This window comes from Trichechus manatus, unplaced genomic scaffold, assembly GCF_000243295.1.
Source record: "Trichechus manatus latirostris isolate Lorelei unplaced genomic scaffold, TriManLat1.0 scaffold00115, whole genome shotgun sequence".
NCBI classification, from domain to species: domain Eukaryota; kingdom Metazoa; phylum Chordata; class Mammalia; order Sirenia; family Trichechidae; genus Trichechus; species Trichechus manatus.
In genome coordinates, this window is record NW_004444051.1 from 5,851,664 (window position 1) to 5,869,684 (window position 18,021).

The window sequence follows — 18,021 nt, forward strand, 5'->3', positions numbered from 1 at the left end:
GCCTACCTACTCCTGCCAAAAAAAAAAAAAAGTTGCTGAATTTGTCATCATGCTCCTAACACTCGATAATTCCTTGACCTTGTAAAAAAGAACCTGAGGTCTATAATTAGGCTACTAAGTTTCTTTGATGTTCCAACAACATAAGAATATCAAGAAGAAGAAAAAAATATGCAGGAAAGATGTATAACATTTACAGAATATCTACATGATTTAACTAGTATTGACACACTAACCTTTTTCATGGGAATCTCCTTGAAAAAATAAGACCAGGAAATTCTGAAGACTCTACTACTCGCAATTAAGAGGAATGTCCAGAGTATCAAAAATTGTATTCTTCCAGGAGAAACCTTCTGAGTTTTATCTTCCTGTTCATGGTCTCTTGATGAAGGGCCTGTGGTGTTATAAATTATCCCATTACTCACTCCATTCAGGTATCCCTGCTGGAACTGGAAGGAAGTAAATCCTGGAGCCCTGCACTTACATCGTTTAATTATACACATGCATGTCCTCCAAAGCAATAAATCACTGTCTTTCACCACATCGTCATGATTCACACCTGAAACAGAAGAGAAAAGACAAGCACTTAGAAATGCCAAGCACAGGAATCTTACGTTTTAATACATTAAAAATAATAACACATAGGCACGCCAACGCTGTATCTTCTCAAATAGGCATCACAGGCAAGTATATCATTCTAACTAAGGGTCACCAGCCATGTTAAAGGCAAACTGAATAGAGAAAAGCTTTCCAAACAGAACATTTCAGGACTCAGTACTCTTTTTAAGCTCTTTTAAAACCAAACATCTATATCATGTTAACCCACTAGGGCATGACTTTAATTAGGCAAATTGGCCCTATTGTTAGGCTGGCTTTCCTCTCACAAACTCTGCAGGGCAGAAACGTGACCAATCATGTGTTTTAAAATACATAATTATATAAAAGAGCTCATCTAACTTCACACAGAAGTGGTTAAGAATCAAAATATACCATCATCACTGAGGTATATTGTACGTGTAAAAAAAATGTTGAATTGGCAAATGTTTTGCTATATAGATTTTCACAATAGAACTTTAAAAATTAACCATAAGGACAGCATACTAAATAAATTATCAATGACCTTCTTACCCATCTCTCTCTCTCTCTCTATATATATATATATATATACGTATACATCTATATTTATATACCAAACTCATTGCCATCAAGTCAATTCTGACTTATAGTGACCCTACAGGACAGAGTAGAACTGCCCCTTAGGGTTTTCAAGGAGTGCCATGAATTTGAACTGCCTACCTTTTGGTTAGTAGTCAAGCTGTTAACCACTGTGCCACCAGGGCTCAATATCTATATAACCAAAAAAAACCTGTTGCCATAGAGTGGATTCCGACTCATAGCGACCCAATAGGACGGAGCAAAACTGCTCCACAGGGTTTCCAAGGAGTGGCTGGTGAACTCGAACTGTTGACTTTTTGGTTAGCAGCTGAACTCTTAAACCACTGCACCACTGGGGCTCCCAATATTTATATGTGTGTGTGTGTGTGTGTGTGTGTGTGTATATATATATATATATACATGTATACATACACACATACACCATCAATCCACAAGGAAAAAATCTGAGGTTGCCTTATCTTCTAAGATGGCAGTCTGCTCCCATAAACATTACAGTCTTGGAAATCCTATGGGGCAGTTGTACTTTGTCCTATAGGGTCACTATGAGTCAAAATTGACTTGATGGCAATTTTTTTTTCCTAATATCTATATATGTATGTATACATACACATACATACACACACACACACACCATCAATTTACAAGGAAAAAAATGTGAAATTACCCTGTCTTCTAAGATTATATGTCCATTGACTACATCATGAACATAAAGAATAAACTTTCAGTAGTCAAAGAGCCGTCTTTTGTTTTGATTACAAAAAATACAATTGCTTTCAGGTTCACATGTGTGATGTTAGTTTAGGTGAATTTTCCTACTCAATACAGAAGTGCACAGCTTTCATTTGTCTTGTTAGGGCAGGGAGGGGAGCAGTAACAGAAGTGCACGCTCAGTACTTTGAAGTACATTAAAATTTCTCTAGCCAGGGGAGATAAGAGCAACGCCTACCTCTTGCCAAGCAAATGCCAACAGTCAACAGAACAAGGCCAAATGACAGAAAACACCTCCTGCAGATTTTACTAAACTTTTTTGTTGAGTTTGCACCATTATTATCAGCTGCCCTTTATAACTGCCAGCACGTTTCATCAAATTTGATATTAGCTCAATATCAGTATGATAACAGTACCTTGGTAGCCCAGCTGCTAGATTTGAGAGCTGGATGAGTGGATGCTAATGAATGTTCCCCCTGCAAGATTTATATCTTTTTTTTTTTTTTTTTTTTGGCTCCTTGACCTTAATTTTATTTCATTCTAAAATTCAGAAAGAAAGCTCATGTTGAGTGAAGCAGTATATTACGATACTCTTTCAGCAAGATTCAGGCCAGCCTGATAGACTGCTTTCTGTAACTGCTTTTCAGCAAAATGGCCACCTCAAGGATTAGGTTCTTAAAAAGGCTGAGAACAGGCATTTGTACAAAGAGTAACATGTATTTTTGACAGCTGCGAATATATATATAGGATAAAATTATTTTTTAAATAAACTCACTGTGGTACATTTAGATAGAGTAATGTAATTGAAAATAGATTTTTTTTAAAGAATGAATTCAAATGCTACAACACTTTTAAGGTTTTTTTTTTTTATTGATTTTAAAGGGCTCTCTAATAAGATTGTATGCCCTACATTATAGGTCCAAGAGCTCTACGACTGCATATAAATGAATTGTGGTCTGCTCAACTTTCTACAAAGAAATCTATTATGAAACTCCATTAACATTATATTAAAACAAAAGCATCTTCTTTGATTTTTTTTGTTGTGCTGTGGAAACACACCAAATAATAATGCCTTAACCTGAATGTATATGTATATAAAAATACACTCTTCCCCGAAAAGTCTATGTCCACTAATATATGGCATCCAGATTAAAGCACATGAATATAATAATATGTTACTAAACAAGAGGAATACACCTTGATGTACACGCCACCATGAAAAATGAGCTCTTGGGGGCTACTTGAACCTTACCAGTGCCATGAATTACTTTTCAAATGGCAGATTTTTTTTCCTAAATCATACGTGTTTTGTTTTACCTCCAGCTTTAAAACTGCGCAAATAGAAGAAATGTTATTTCTAGGCCTAAAGAACAATGCAATACAAACCACAGATGCCAGTGCCTGTCAACTATGAAGTATCCAGAGATTAACCCACAGCAACCTCTCCCTGCATTGCATTCCATGGTCACTTAAATCCAAATTCAGGGAAGATGCCTTTTAGTTAAAAACATCGATGTCAGGCACTGCACACTAGACTTTAAAAATGATTTTTGGGAAAGCCCGAGGGCTCATGCTATCCTAAAACAGCAAATACTGACATACTTTATTTTTAGTTTTTTAAAATGTAATACCAGGTAAACCACATTCAAGGTCAGGAAAAGTCTACTTGGCCACCTGAAGAACTCTCCCATATTTGGTATGCCAAACTAAAAGAAGTAGAGTTAACAGCAGTAGTTAAATGCTAGATTTCAATTTAAAAACTTAAAATTGGGGCAGGGAATAAGCCAAAATAAAGATGCTTCATTTAATAGCAATCAAGTTACTTGTTAAATATTCACTGATTCATACACACTGTAAAAAAAAAAAAAAAGTACTCAAGTTAACAGAGAATGGCTAATGTCATGATCAGACACATTTATTGAGCCACTATTTATGTATGAAAGAGTCACAAAATTGTGATGTCTGCCTTCAAGAAGGCTGAGACTTAAAGAGATCAACTGAATATTGTTAAAATTGTAAAATATATGAAGAGTCACGTAGAGCAGAAAGTGCAGTCAGCAGAATGGCACTAAATTATATCCTTAAATCTGTCTTGCCTTTAAGTCACCCCCATTAGACACACATCCACCCACCACAAAGAATCCAACCAAAAAGGGAGCTCCAAGTCTGCAACCAAAATGATAGCCCAGGAGTTTGTGGGTTTTATAAATGGTGGATTGAGATTTAAGCTAAATATATAAATAAAATTATCCATGGAAATGTTCTCCTGACTCTATAAAATCACACAAAAAAAGAAAATTTATAGGTCAGGTGGTCTACCCATTTCCTTTGATCAAAAAAGGTGAAAGACCAACCAGATCAGAAGTCCCTCCTACCTGCCACTTGAATGTTTATAGCTAGATGTAAAGCCAGTTTTATTAATTTACCAGGAAATGTTTCCCATATCAAGTTTAGGATTGAATAATGAACAAGAGATATTGAATTTCAATTAGAAATTAACAAACTTCCAAAGCATAAAACCATATTTCTGACTTCAAGATTTCAAAGAAGAATTAGAACGAGGGGTGGTAGCGGTGGGCGGGGGAAGACAGATGAAGATGAAAATTGTACAGACATAAAATGGATTAGTTGTAGGAAAGAGCAAAGGAAGAACTGAATTTTTTTCATTACCCTGAAGGTATTCCTGGGGTTCATTTAAGTTCTGAGTGCAAAACAAGAACAGGTCTAGGAATTTTGTATTCCAGTTACCAATATGAATACATTTTATTAGTTGAAGGGAACCTGTTCTGAAAATCATCATGATCTATTGATGAGTACTTTACATCATTGACTAAAAAAATATTAATTCTTAAGCCTACCATTGATGTAGGAAGTGATTCAAGAATTGTATAAGGAGGCATAATATGTCTCTATATCTCCAGCTGGTTGGATAACAAGAAGCTCTTAGAGCTGAAAAGTTCAAAGAGGCAACTTTTATCTCAGAGTCCTAAGTTTTTAAATCTTACAGCGGTAATTTCCCAACCTGGGGCAACAGCAGATTAGAAGATCAGGAAGAGCATTTCTGTTCTTAAGGATATAACCAGCTGCTGCTGTCCTCATTTGGAATGCTTGGCTCATGCAAACTTCTTTTTGCATTTGGTGCGTTCATACAATCTGCCAATTTGCTGGACTTGACACCAATAAGATGGCTGAACATTTGTTGTTGCCCATTTGTTGACTCACACAAACTCAGGACCTAAGTGCCATGTGACAGAATCTGGCCAGCTGAGAGGAGACAGAAAGTACTTTTGAAGGAGAACAAACTAAGTCTGTCTCGATTTTTATCTGCAACGAGTCAAAAAGGAATTATCGTTTTCTTACAATTCTACTAATCCTTTCATATGTGTCTTCTTCTTATAGAAGCTAGATTTATTCCTAGTATGTTTCAACAAATGGTCACAAGTGCTATTCAAAATTCAAACAACAGGCTTTTTAGGTAAAATAGGTTAGATCAAGGGACAAGAGGAGCCCTGGCTGTGCAAAGGTTAAATGATCAGCTGCTAACTGAAAGGTTAGCAGTTGGAACACACCAGGCACTCCTTGCTCCTCGCTCCTCGCTCCTCAGGAGAAACATGTGGCAATCTACTTCCGTAAAGATTATAGCCTTGGGAACCCTATGAGACAGTTCTACTCTGTCCTATAGGGTTTCTGTGAGTCAGAATCAACTCGACGGCAACGGGTTTGGTTTTTGGTGGGTTAAAGGGTTAATATTGAACCTCGAGTTTAATTAAGATGTTTCCTGTACATGTTTTTGTGATGAGCTGAAATGCTTCAAGATTATAAATCTCACCTATGAAAAAACAAAACAAGTTTCTGAGGACAGAAACACTACTATCAGGAAGAGTTTTGGTATCCTCGGCTAGAACAATAATTGATAAAACAGTACTTTGTGTATTTACTTGAAAAATGTCTCAACCTGGTTCTGTTCATACAGGGACCAAACCAAAAACCAAACCTGTTGCCGTCAATTCCGACTCATAGTGACCCTATACGTCAGAGTAGAACTGCCCCATAGAGTTTCCAAGGCGTGCCTGGTGGATTCGAACTGTCGACCTTTTTGGTTAGCAGCTGTAGCTCTTAACCACTACACCACCAGGGTTTCTTCATATAGGGACAGGAAAGTCTAAATGATTCTAATTAAAATTGTCTCAAATTTCTCCCATTTTATTATTAATTGCCAAACAAAAATTACACATTTTCCACTTATTTCCACAGTTGTGATGCAAATAAATGTCTTTTACATCTTTACCTCTTTACATCCTCAGAGGTACATAAGTGTTCTGCCGAAACAGAATTATAGTTCAGAAATTGATGTTAATTTGAAATTTTCCTTCTAACAACCATTTTGCCCTTATCTTCCGTATCAGACTAAACTGTCTTAAAACATTACTTTATACTTGGTATCATATTTCTACTAAAGAGACTAGTTGGAACGCTGAATCTCCAAATATTTGTTTCTATTAAACAAATGTCTTACATATATCTGCACTTTCAGAAATAACAGAAACTCAAAGCTCCAAATGAACACCAGCTAAATAAACAATTAACCTGAAAACACAAACACCCCGCCAATCTACTAAATTGGTGGCAGTTCTCAGAAAATGACTAGTCCTTACATTCTAGCAAGTCACTAGGCCAAGTCTTTCTTGCCAGTAAGAATTGGGATGCTCAGTTCACAGTTTCAGGTGTTCTTACCTTCTCTCACCCCAGGACATAGCAAGAAATCAGACATATATCAATTCATGAAGATCTTTAGGGAGAAACCCATGTTGGGCTATCTAGATCTAATGTTTCAATTTTGTATGCCGTTGAGTCAATTCTGACTCATAACGACCCTACAGGACAGAGTAGAACTGTCCTATAGGGTTTCCTAGGCTGTAGTCTTTATGGGAGCAGATTGCCAGGTCTTTTCTCCCACAGAGCGGCTGGGTGGGTTTGAATCGCCAACCTTCTGGTTAGCAGCTGAGAGCTTAACCATTGTTATCACCAGGGCTTCTTATATTTTATGAATATCTCTAAAGTTCAGTGGTATGAAACTATGCATTTTTTAAATATTACTATTACATTGAATGTATTTAAGTATAACTAGTGTAACAAAAGAGGACATTGGTGGTTCAGTGGTAGAATTCTTGACTTCTATGCAGGAGACCTGGGTTCAATTCCTGGCCAATGCACCTCATGTTCAGCCACCACTCATCTGTCAGTGGAGGCTTGCACGTTGCTATGATGCTGAAGAAGTTTCAGCAGAGCTTCCAGACTGAGATAGACCAGGAAGAAAGGCCTGGCAATCTACTTGTGAAAATGAGCCAACGAAAACCCTAAGGATCAAAATGGTCTGATTTCGTTGTACATGGAGTTGCCATGAGTCAGTGCCAAGTCAGTGGCAGCTAACAACAACGACATCACCACAAAATTGGTTCACTAGGCATATATCTACAAGATTTCAGGAGCACCAAGAGCACCTACTGCCCCAAAAATCACTTCCTAGGCTGTCTGTGAGAAAACAAGAATCCCCACCGTTGCTCCTTATCTTAGGTATCAAATCCCCTTGATAAAATACCTGTCTATTAACTTCTTGCCGGAGCCCTGGCAGAGCAGTGGTTAAGAGCTACGGGGAGCTACGGCCCCTAACAAAAAGGTCAGCAATTCAAATTCACCAGCCACTCCTTGGAAACCCTATGGGACGGTTCTACTCGATCCTATAAGTTTGCTATGAGTCGGAATTGACTCGCCGGCAACGGCTTTTTTTGTTCATTTTTTGTTAACTCCTTAACATAAATTTGTTTCATATGGGAATCCAGTGGGTAAGGTCCAAGGGAAATAATCAGTTGAACAGGTAAATCATGACAAGCGGGAAGAGAAAAGTTCTAGTTAAGAAGAAAAGCACTGCTCAGGGAGAAAAGCCTACAACTAGTGTGGACTTCAGGCCACCAAAACAGGAGAAATAAGTCCAGGAAAAGCCTCCCAGAACAACCAGAATTTTAATCCATTTTAAAATAGAAAATGTGGAGACTTAGCTTCCAGGAGTAGATTGTTTCTCAAGATTTATTTTCTCGTAATATGCACTGTAAAACTAACTCTCTCCTATTCACTGGATAGGAGAGAGCAAATTGTTTCCTTGTCTTGCCTGGAGTTCTGCCCTCTCTCTCTCCCTGTGCCCTGGGCACCTGCCAATCCCCCTCTGTCTGACCCTCGCTCAGCTTTTAACCACTGGAACTTTCTTCCTACTTGCTCTGTTGTCCCACTTCGTTTTCTCCTATTCTTTCAAAAAATTTCGAGAAAAAGAATTAAAATCCCCTGCCTTAAGTAAAGGCAAACACAATCTCTTTAAATCTCCATCCACTGAAAATGTTTACATTTTGGGAAAATGTTGATCTGTTTACCTCAGAGAGCACACAGACATTTGAGCATGGAAAAGAATCTGGGTCTACTGATTCTGGGTCTAGGCTTCATCCACCAGCACCAGTTATTTCTTACAAGTGATTATTCTGAAAAAGTCACCTCTATCTAGATTTCAGACCAACATTTAAAGCCTACCAAAACATTGGTTGGAATTTTGGCCTTTAGTGTAAGAACATCCAATCAGAACTAGAAAATTAGGTTGAACATAAATTCGTACCAGACCTAGATCTGAGTTCATGCCCAAATAGCATTTAACCTTTTAATATTAAAATGACAAGAGTGTATGTGATAAATCAGCAGAATCCTGCCCAATTTCAAATAAGAAACCTAAGTAATGTCCTGAAGTTTATGGTCTGTGTTAAGTGATCAAGCAAACTATCCTAAACATGAGTCCCCAGTTCTCACATGAAGTGGTTTACTTTTCCGGTTTTCCCCAGAGAATGGGACAAAGACTCTGATGAGGCTGAGACTTGGAGCCACTGAGAGCCATAATGCCAGCATCTTGTACATAATTCATCCAATTCTCACTTGTTACAGGTCCCTGGGTGCAAATGGTTTGTGCTTGACTACTAACCTAAAGGTTGGCGGTTCAATCCACCCAGCAGTACCACAAAAGAAAGGCCTGGCAAAGTTTCTGTAAAGATCACAGCCAAGAAAACCCTATGGAGCAGTTCTACTCCTAACACATGGGGTTACCATGAATCAAAATCAACTCGACAATAATGGTTTTGTTCTGGTTTGTTTTTTGCGGGGGAAGGGTCACTTGTTATGCATCTAACACTACAGCTGAAGGAGTGCAGTAAAATAGAAGTTCAAAGAAGTTGGGAAATAGTATAGGGCAAAAGATAACCAGAAAAAGGGATCTGAAGATGTGGCCGTAGACCCTCAGAAACTAGACTGAAGCAGGAGAACATGGGGGTGTTCTCAAAAAATTTAAATGGAGGCTGGGGGAGGCTGACCATAAGACTAGCATCTGGTTGGGAAAAAACACAGCATAAAGCCAAACATCTACCAAATAGGCCTGCTGGTTTAAAATTAAATTATTTTTCTTCTACTTTTTTTTCCTCTTTATTCTTCCTTTTTACTAAAAAATGACAATCCCAACCTACTGTGCTTGCAGTTCTGGATTAGCTTATACAAAATCAAACCACCTGGATATATCTGAAAGCTTTGAAAACAGAGACTCAGATACTTGTACACCAATGTTCATTGCAGCACTATTCACAACAGCCAAAAGGTGGGAACAACCCAGCTGTCCATCAACAGATGAATGGATAAACAAAATACTCTGAAAACATTATGCTGAGTGAAATAAGTCACAAAAGGACATATACTGTATGATTCCACTTATATGAAATATCTAGAATAGGCAAATGCATAGAGAACATAAAGTACATTAGTGGTTGCCAGGGGATTGGGAGGAAGAGGCAATGGGGATTTGTTAAGAGGCACAGGGTTTCTGTTTGGGGTAATGGTAACCTTTTGGAATAGATAATGATAATGGTAGCACAACATGGAGAATATAATTAATGTAATTAAAAATGGTTAAAATGGCAAATTTTTGTTCTATATATTTTACCATAATAATTTTTTAAAAATCAAGCCACTTAAGAGAAAGCTGAGATAATTTGCTCGTAACACCTTGAGAAAGTTGAAGAATAAAGTGTGACATGACCATATTCTCTGACATCACCAGACTCTGGTAGGTGAGCTATGTTCCCATCTGAAGGGACTCCTGCAGCATCGGCTCCATCTGGCTAATTGGGTTCTACTTTTCATCAGGCAAAGAACCCCTCTCTTGAGAGATTGACAGGGTGAATAAACTTGCAGCTTTTTTTTTCCCTTATAGGTTTAAAAATAGCCAATTTTTTAAAGTTCAGTAAAGACAACCAACCACAAGACACAGCACTGACTTTTGCTCTTCTTACTATGTCATTCCTTTGGGGGAAGAGTAGTAAAAATTAAATAGAACAAAAGCTGGAGACAACCAGGAAATGAACAGGCACAGTGGTGGATGAACATGGGTTTTGCAGTTAACCCACAGAAGGACTTCTGCAACGTCTCTCAACCTATCTAGAAGCTTCACTTGTTTCTCATGATGAGTGCTTTTTATGACACAAGAAATAAATGAATTGCACAGTAAAGAAAAATGTTTTTATAGTCCAATACAATGGAAAATAAACCCGAAACTCTTTAGCAACTTAACTGTAAAAAAGAACTGAAGACAGGCCCTTCCCTTCTGCTGTGGAAAATAATACAACACAGCCCTCTTCTGAATTACACATCTAAATTCTAATAGAAAAATGCCTTTTAGTTCTCTGAGCTCTGCTTCCTTACATCAGTGATCTTCTGAATCTTTCAGGACAGTCACCTCAAGTCTCCTACATGATGAGTTCTTATGCTCGGCCTTGGAATAGCCATGACTCACACAGTGAGCAGAAGAGTGAACGTCACTTCTTTTAAAAAAAAAAAAAAAGACATATTTAGCTCATAAACAGGAAGTAACTGTTCTCTCTTCTAAATTACCATTTTACTTTGACTGTCTCTGTCTTTGGAACACTGGTGGCGTGGTAGTTAAGAGCTACTGTCTGCGAACCAAAAGGCTGGCAGTTCAAATCCACCAGGTGCTCCTTGGAAACTCTATGGGGCAGTTCTACTCTGTCCTATAGGGTTGCTATGACGGCAACGGGTTGGTTTTTTTTTTTAAATGGGTCTCTCTCTTTAGGTGTTAATCTAGTGGCTCCTGAAAACATTTACAGCCTTGGAAACCCTATGTGGGGCAGTTCTATTCTGTTCTATAAGGTTGCTATGAGTCAGAATCACTCGATGGGAATGGGTTTGGTTTGGAATATACTTTTACCTAATCCAGAACATCATATAGTTGGAATCATAGTCATACAGTTGGAATCATACAGTAAGTACCTTATTTTTGCATGAATAACGTGAGCCTTCTACATTTGTTTGACAACCACTCTCTCTCTCTCCCCCTTCCCCGTGAGGCTATTTTTCATAAGGGTCTCTATGATGATTTTTTTTTACATGTTGCTGTAAAAGAAAATTAGCATAGCGTACTTACAAAAATACCTTGTAGTGGGAGGGAACGGTTGACAGACAAACATAGAAGGTGCACGCTATTTGGGTAAAAACAAGGTAGCTTTTTTGACTAGCTTCTTTCACTTAGCAATATGCAGATAAGATTTCTCCATATCTTTTTGTAGCTTGATAGCTCATTTGTTTTTATAGCTGAATAATACTCTGTTGTATGGATGTACCACAGTTTGTTTATCCATTCGCCTACTGAAGGGCATGTTGGTAACTTTCAATTTTTAGCAATTATGAATAAAGCTGATATAAATATTCAAGTGCAGGTTTCTATGTGGACATACATTTTCAATTCATTTGGGTAATACCTAGGAGCTGATTGCTGGATCATATGGTGAGCCCATGTTACCTTTGCCCTTCTCTTTTAAAAGCAGTCTTCTTAAAAGCAACTGTCTCCACTTCCTAACTTCCCTGATCAACCCTCTGCAAGCTGGCTTTCTCCCACATCACTCCATTAAACATTTATCCCAAAAGTTACCAATTACCTCCATATCACTGCTACTCAGTTCTGTGAGCTTACCTCACTTGGTTTCTCTGTGGCACGTGATACTGTCCACCTACCCTTTCCTACTAAAAATTATCTCTTCCTTCCATTTTCTAGACAGGAGTAGTTAATGCTCCTACTTCTCTTATCACTCCTTCTTTATCATATTCTTAAGAAACAGATTTTTCTTCCTCAATTTCCACCAAAACAATGGCTAATCAATGACTAAATGAGTAGTTTAGTAATTTTTACTTAAATTTATCTCACATAGTCACAGGGTTGTTTGAGGCTTATAATAGGTTCTAGAAACTTCAGGGTCCAGGTCCTCTAGAGTGGTCACTTGAAGGTAATTCTGTTGTACTTACCTTACACCTCTGAATGTCTAGCACAGTACTTGGCACATAGTAAACCTTAACAAAAGTTAATTAAATTTAATCTTAATATAACTAAAACCTTACATTCAAAACCGTTTTTCCTAGCATTCCTTTCCAGTTTTTATTTTTAAAAAATCTCCCAAACTATTCAATTGTCACCTTCATTCTGAAACCAGTTAAGGCTTCAACATAGTCTCCAGACAATAGCTGAAGCATTAGGAAAATATCCCCATTTGCTGTGTATTTCTCTAAGCCCTGCAATGCCTCACATTCTCAGAGCAACTTCATGCTATCATGAAGGAATTGCCATAGGATACTGCCACACCACAGCTGCTGTATCTCAACTAGCATTTCTGTCCTCAGAAGGTCGTACCGCAATATGAAAGCATTAAATGAGATTAGAACATGTGATGGATTGAATTGTGCCCCCCTAAAAAGAAATATGTACTGAAATCCTGACTCTTTTACCTGTAAATATGATCCTATTTGGAAATAGGATTTTCTTGGTTATATTTATTAGATCATACCCACAAAGAAACAGTTGCCATCCAGTCAATTCCAACTTATGGCGACCCTCTGTGCATTAAAGTAGAACTGTGCTCCACAGGGTTTTCAATGGCTGATTTTTTGGAAGTAAATCTCCAGGCCTTTCTTTCTAGGCACTTTAGGTGGACTTGAAGCAGTTCCTCGAGTAGGGTGGGTTCTAAATCTAATCACTTCTGAGTTATAAAAAGAGCAGAATGGACACAAAGACACACACAGGGAGAAGAAGACAGACTATGAAGACAGATTGATCTACAAAGATTGCTGGCTGAGACTAGAAGCTGAAATAGACAAGGAAGTACCTTCTTCAAGTGCCATACTCTGAATTCAGACTTCTAGCCTCCTGAACTGTGAGACAATAAATATCTGTTTTCTAAAGCCACCCACTTGCTGGATTTCTGTTACAGCAGAACTAGGAAATTAAGATAGAAGAACAAACATTTAAACAATTTCCCTGAATTTTCTAATTCAATTAATTGAATTAAATACTTGAAAATCCAATAAGCAAAACTTGGAGGAAGCTCAAAAGGTGTATGCAAAATTTTGGTGAAGAGTAAATTAAGTTAGTTATAGATTAAATTCACCATAATACCCCACTGACTAGAAGGTTACACAATGGGGCAGTTTTCTCCTTTGTTACTTTCCCTTAAAAAAGTCTGTACTTTGCCCACTAGCCTCTCTGAATGCTTTCCATTTCATCTGTTTTTTGAATAGTACATTCTGAAGTCTACTTCTGATCTCTGACCTCACAGATGTTCTCCTATTAGTTCTGTGCTCAGCATAATGGAATGTTAACATGCTGTTATGATTTACTCTACAAAAATCAATGATGTAGATCCTGCCAGGTAAATAAGCTATTTTGATGAGTATGGCTATCCACACAGCATTAGATACCATTTGATAAGTGATTGCCTCAAGGAACAAAAATTTATCCTAGGTAATTCAGAGCTTCCTTAAACTGATTTTCTCTTGGTTTGTTTCAGAGAGTTTGCTGAGACTAGTTTCTCACCTCATTCCTTACTAGCTGATAAACTGGGCAATATCCAAAATATTGAGAAGATAAAAATTCAACAGAGAATTATGATTACTGAGTTGTGAATTTTGAGTAGCAGTTGGCTGGTACAAGAGGTGTTAAAAAAGTTTTTGAAGTCTGGGGAAAAAAAAAACTTACACCCACAGCCCACTGGTAGATCAAAATAGGACATTCAAAAGGAAAATGGTAGAATTAAATATCATTTTTGGTAAAAATTGCTTTTCAACAAATGAAAGAGTCATTCTTTGATAAAACAAAACACCCAAAATTATAGTGTGATGGTATAAGAGGTTGACTCAAAAAATTATCTGTTTTTAAGACCCAGTAGATTTCTTAAAAGATCATCTTGTTTTGAAAGAATGAGAAGAGAGAAGCCTTTCTAAACTTCTGAGAATTATAGAAAACATATTCTCTTTTTTTTACTTGAGTTATATGTGTACTCAGAGTTAAGGCTTTTTCAGTAACTTTTTTAAAGAACACATGTATAAAATTATCATCACCAAACCAGGAGACTCTACTTTCAGGGAGACAATTGTCTCTGAAGCTCAATTATCTCAAAGGGACAAATTCCATCCAGAGAAAGCAGCGGGCCCCAAGGGAAGCGTGAGAAGTGTGGCAGCAGTTTGGGGAGGGAACATTTTACCACACTCTTACTTTAGAATTGCCCCCTGCACAGTAATAATAAAACAGAGTTTTAGTCTTTTATTATCGTTTTAAAATTCTCTACAGAATATGAACTCTGTACAGGGGGCTAACCACTCTCACTGACCCACCTCCCTTGAAGAAGAGTACATTATATGAAACATAATTATCACCGCCTCCATGAAGTCTTCCTAGCTGCCATCCTCCACACCCTTCCCTACTCCTAGGCTCACATAACTCTTTTGTTGTAGCATTTGTTACACAACTGTCACTTTCTGTTTATTCTCTTCCTCCTTGCTAGATTATGAGGTCCTTACAGTCATGGATTCTGAATTTACTTTTCCCAGTATTTCCCAATGCCTTGTAGAGTGCCAAACACACAAGGTACTCAACAGATTCATTAATTTAATGAAATCCATTGAGCATTATTGGCCAGGCCCAGCTCTAGGAGCTAGAGAAACAACAGTGAACAAAACAAACAAAAATGCCAACCTTCATGTAGACTACATTCAAGTGATGTTTCAATGGCTAAGTGGATGAACATTAGAGAGCCATCATTTCCTCTTGATAGCTTGGAAATTTTACTCAGTGAAACAAAAAGAAAATATGCATGTGGCCTGCTTTTACATAATTCTTTCAAATTGTGAAAGCTAAGTTCAAGGCTGATTTGTAAATGAAATTTATCAGTTGACTCATTAATGTGATTTTATCAAGGATCAATTTCAAAGGACATCAGACAGGGCCCAAGGAGCCCTGGTGGTGCAACGGTTAAGCGCTCTGCTGGTAACTGAAAGGATAGCTGTTAGAATTCACCCGGGGCCCTTCGGGAGAAAGACATGACAATCTGCTTCTGTAAAGATTACAGCAAAGAAAACCCTGTGGGGCAGTTCAACTCTGTCACATGGGGTAGCTGAGTCTGAATCAACTCAATAGCACCCAGTGACAACATTAAAACCACAAACTATAACATGTCCCTTGGATATAACAGCAATTATCTTCAAAAACTAAAAATCACGTTTTTTATTGGGGGGGGATGGTTAATGAGACCCAATCTTCCACCACAATTCAATAATAATAGCTAGTATCTGTTGATTATTTATAATTTCCAAAATTCTTTCATTTTACATACAGTGTTTCATTTGAATTGTCAAGTAGTCACATGAAGCGGGAAGGTTAGCTGCTCCACAGGAGAAAGACGTGGCAGTCTGCTTCTGTAAAGACTGCAGCCTTGGAAACCCTATGGGGCAGTTCTACTCTGTCCTATAGGGTCTGAACTCCAACACCAACAGCCATGCTGTTTTTAACTAAACTATACAATATACAAGAAAAGATACAGGATGAAAATATAGAGAATTCCTAGATCCAACATGATCCTCTCTTCCCAACACTGCCCAACCCGTACACACAGACAGACACACACACACACATCCCCACAGTCTAGAGACCAAAACCAAAACCAAAGCCTTTACCATCGAGTCAATTCCGACTTTTGGCAACCCCACGTGTTACAGAATAGCCTGCTCCATAGGGTTTTCTTGCCTCTAATCTTTATGGAAGCGGTTCACCAGGCCTTTCTTACACGGAGCCACCGGGTGGGTTCAAACCATCAACCGTCAAGGTTAGCAGCCGATGACAAAAAACTTACCCCACACTGTCTAGAGACACAGACACTAGCTACTAGTGATGACAAGCACTGTTGATAGTTAGATATTACACAATTTACCCTGAAGTAGCCTACATAATTATCTCACTCACTTCTGAATTCCGGAATATGATCATTTCATCTTATTAATGTAAGTCAAAGACACCAAATTCTATTCTGTAAACTCCTAAAGGACTACGCTCTGTCCCATTTCCCATGCGCCCCAGTCCTCAGCATACTTCCTGACATGTAACAGGGCACTGAGCAAATACTCAATGAATGAATAAATGATGATACAAATGCCTTAGCAACTGTGAAAATTGCTTTGAGAGTTTTGGTTAGAATTGTCTGCATTTTCTTCATAGCCTCCTATTAATTAGATTTTGAGCCATTTAAAGGCAGAGGCATTCTCTGTCTTCCCATATAAATCATGTACAGAACCCCAGATGGTGCCATGCTCATGTGGCATGTGTGTTGCATCAATATTTGCTCATTGATTTGTTGCTCAAGTACCACTACTGAGTTGTGTTTGTCTGGCAGATAGTGAGATTTTAATACTTAGTGTCTGAGGTGGGAAAGTGTGTTTAAAAAAAAAAAAACCTATGGGTGAATGTAGAGTATTAAGAATGATACTGGTCTCCTTGGAAGTATGCTGCATGAAAATACAGTTCCCCAGCCAAAGAAATAAATAGAATAAAATAAGAAAGATATATGTATATAACAACTGCAAAAGCAACACCACCTTTATTGTTTTACACATGCGTGCACCCACCCACCCCCACACACACACACACACCCACACACACACAAGGAAGCATACCAAGTAACAATACGTTTGACACCACTGGGAGCCTGAAGAACCACTAGATGTTGACTTACAGCACAGAAGCATCCACTATTGTTCTAGGAAATTAAAGACTCGTGAATGAGGTGTTTTGATAAACTTAATTTCTGATTAACTAAAGGTTAACCAGAAAACTGTTTATGGTTCAAGGCTTCTGACTGAAAGAAGAGAATCAAAGAATCTTAGAGTTAGAAGGGACAGTACAGATCATCCAATTAAATCTCCCACTCAATAAAAAACAAAAAGCCTTTGTAGAGTTATCACTGGGATCTTTAGGAAATGCATTAATGAGTCCATTTTCCATGTAATGAACATAATTTAATCTTTCTTTGATGATAAAGAATCTTCAAGTAACGCAAGGTCATGTTTTGAATAGGAATGTTTAACGTACGAAGGAGACTGGGTGGTGCAATGGTTAAAGTGCTCGGCTGCTAACAGAAAAGTCAGTGGTTCAAACCCACCAGCTGCTCTGAGGGAGAAAGATGCAGCAGTCTGTTTCTGTAAAGATTTACAGCCTTGGAAACCCCATGGGGCAGTTCTACTCTGTCCTAGAGGGTCATATGAGTCGGAATCGACTCAATGGCAATGGGTTTAGTTTGGGGTTTAATGTACTGAACTGCAGATGACGCTGTCACATAATACTGAGCAAAATGTACACAGACGCCAGGATAGCTCCAGAAATGATGCAAAAAAATTAAATTCCTTGATATGCTTCACTATCATATATTTCCTTCTCCTAAAAGAGATGGTCAAAGAAAACATATATCAATGAAAGAGTTGAGATTGGTCAGTTCTGGCTACCTGGGATTTCATTTTTGTTGTCACTGAGAAAAACAATTCTGCCTTCAATATTACTATGAGCTCAAGCACTCATATCCCAGCTAAAGGTAATGATATTGATAATACTTAATTGAAAACTCTTCTGAATTATTAATGATAATAGCATAATTTCTGCCTTTAGATAAATACATATTTCAGTAGAAGCTTGTCCAGTGTAAGAGTATATATCAATGGTACACTAGTATGCCCTTAAAA

At 37.9% G+C, this 18,021-nt stretch overlaps 1 long non-coding RNA gene across 1 annotated transcript in view; it reads right to left on the reverse strand.

The window, feature by feature from the left end:
- Nucleotides 1-290: 290 nt before the first annotated feature.
- LOC111821911 (uncharacterized) overlaps nt 291-18,021 on the reverse strand; it is a 266,274-nt gene continuing 248,543 nt past the window's right edge. The window contains exons 3-4 of the long non-coding RNA XR_002825249.1: nt 482-556; nt 291-391 (exon numbers count right to left, since the gene is read on the reverse strand). This is a non-coding gene — a long non-coding RNA (uncharacterized LOC111821911). The remainder of the gene's footprint in view (nt 392-481; nt 557-18,021) is intronic.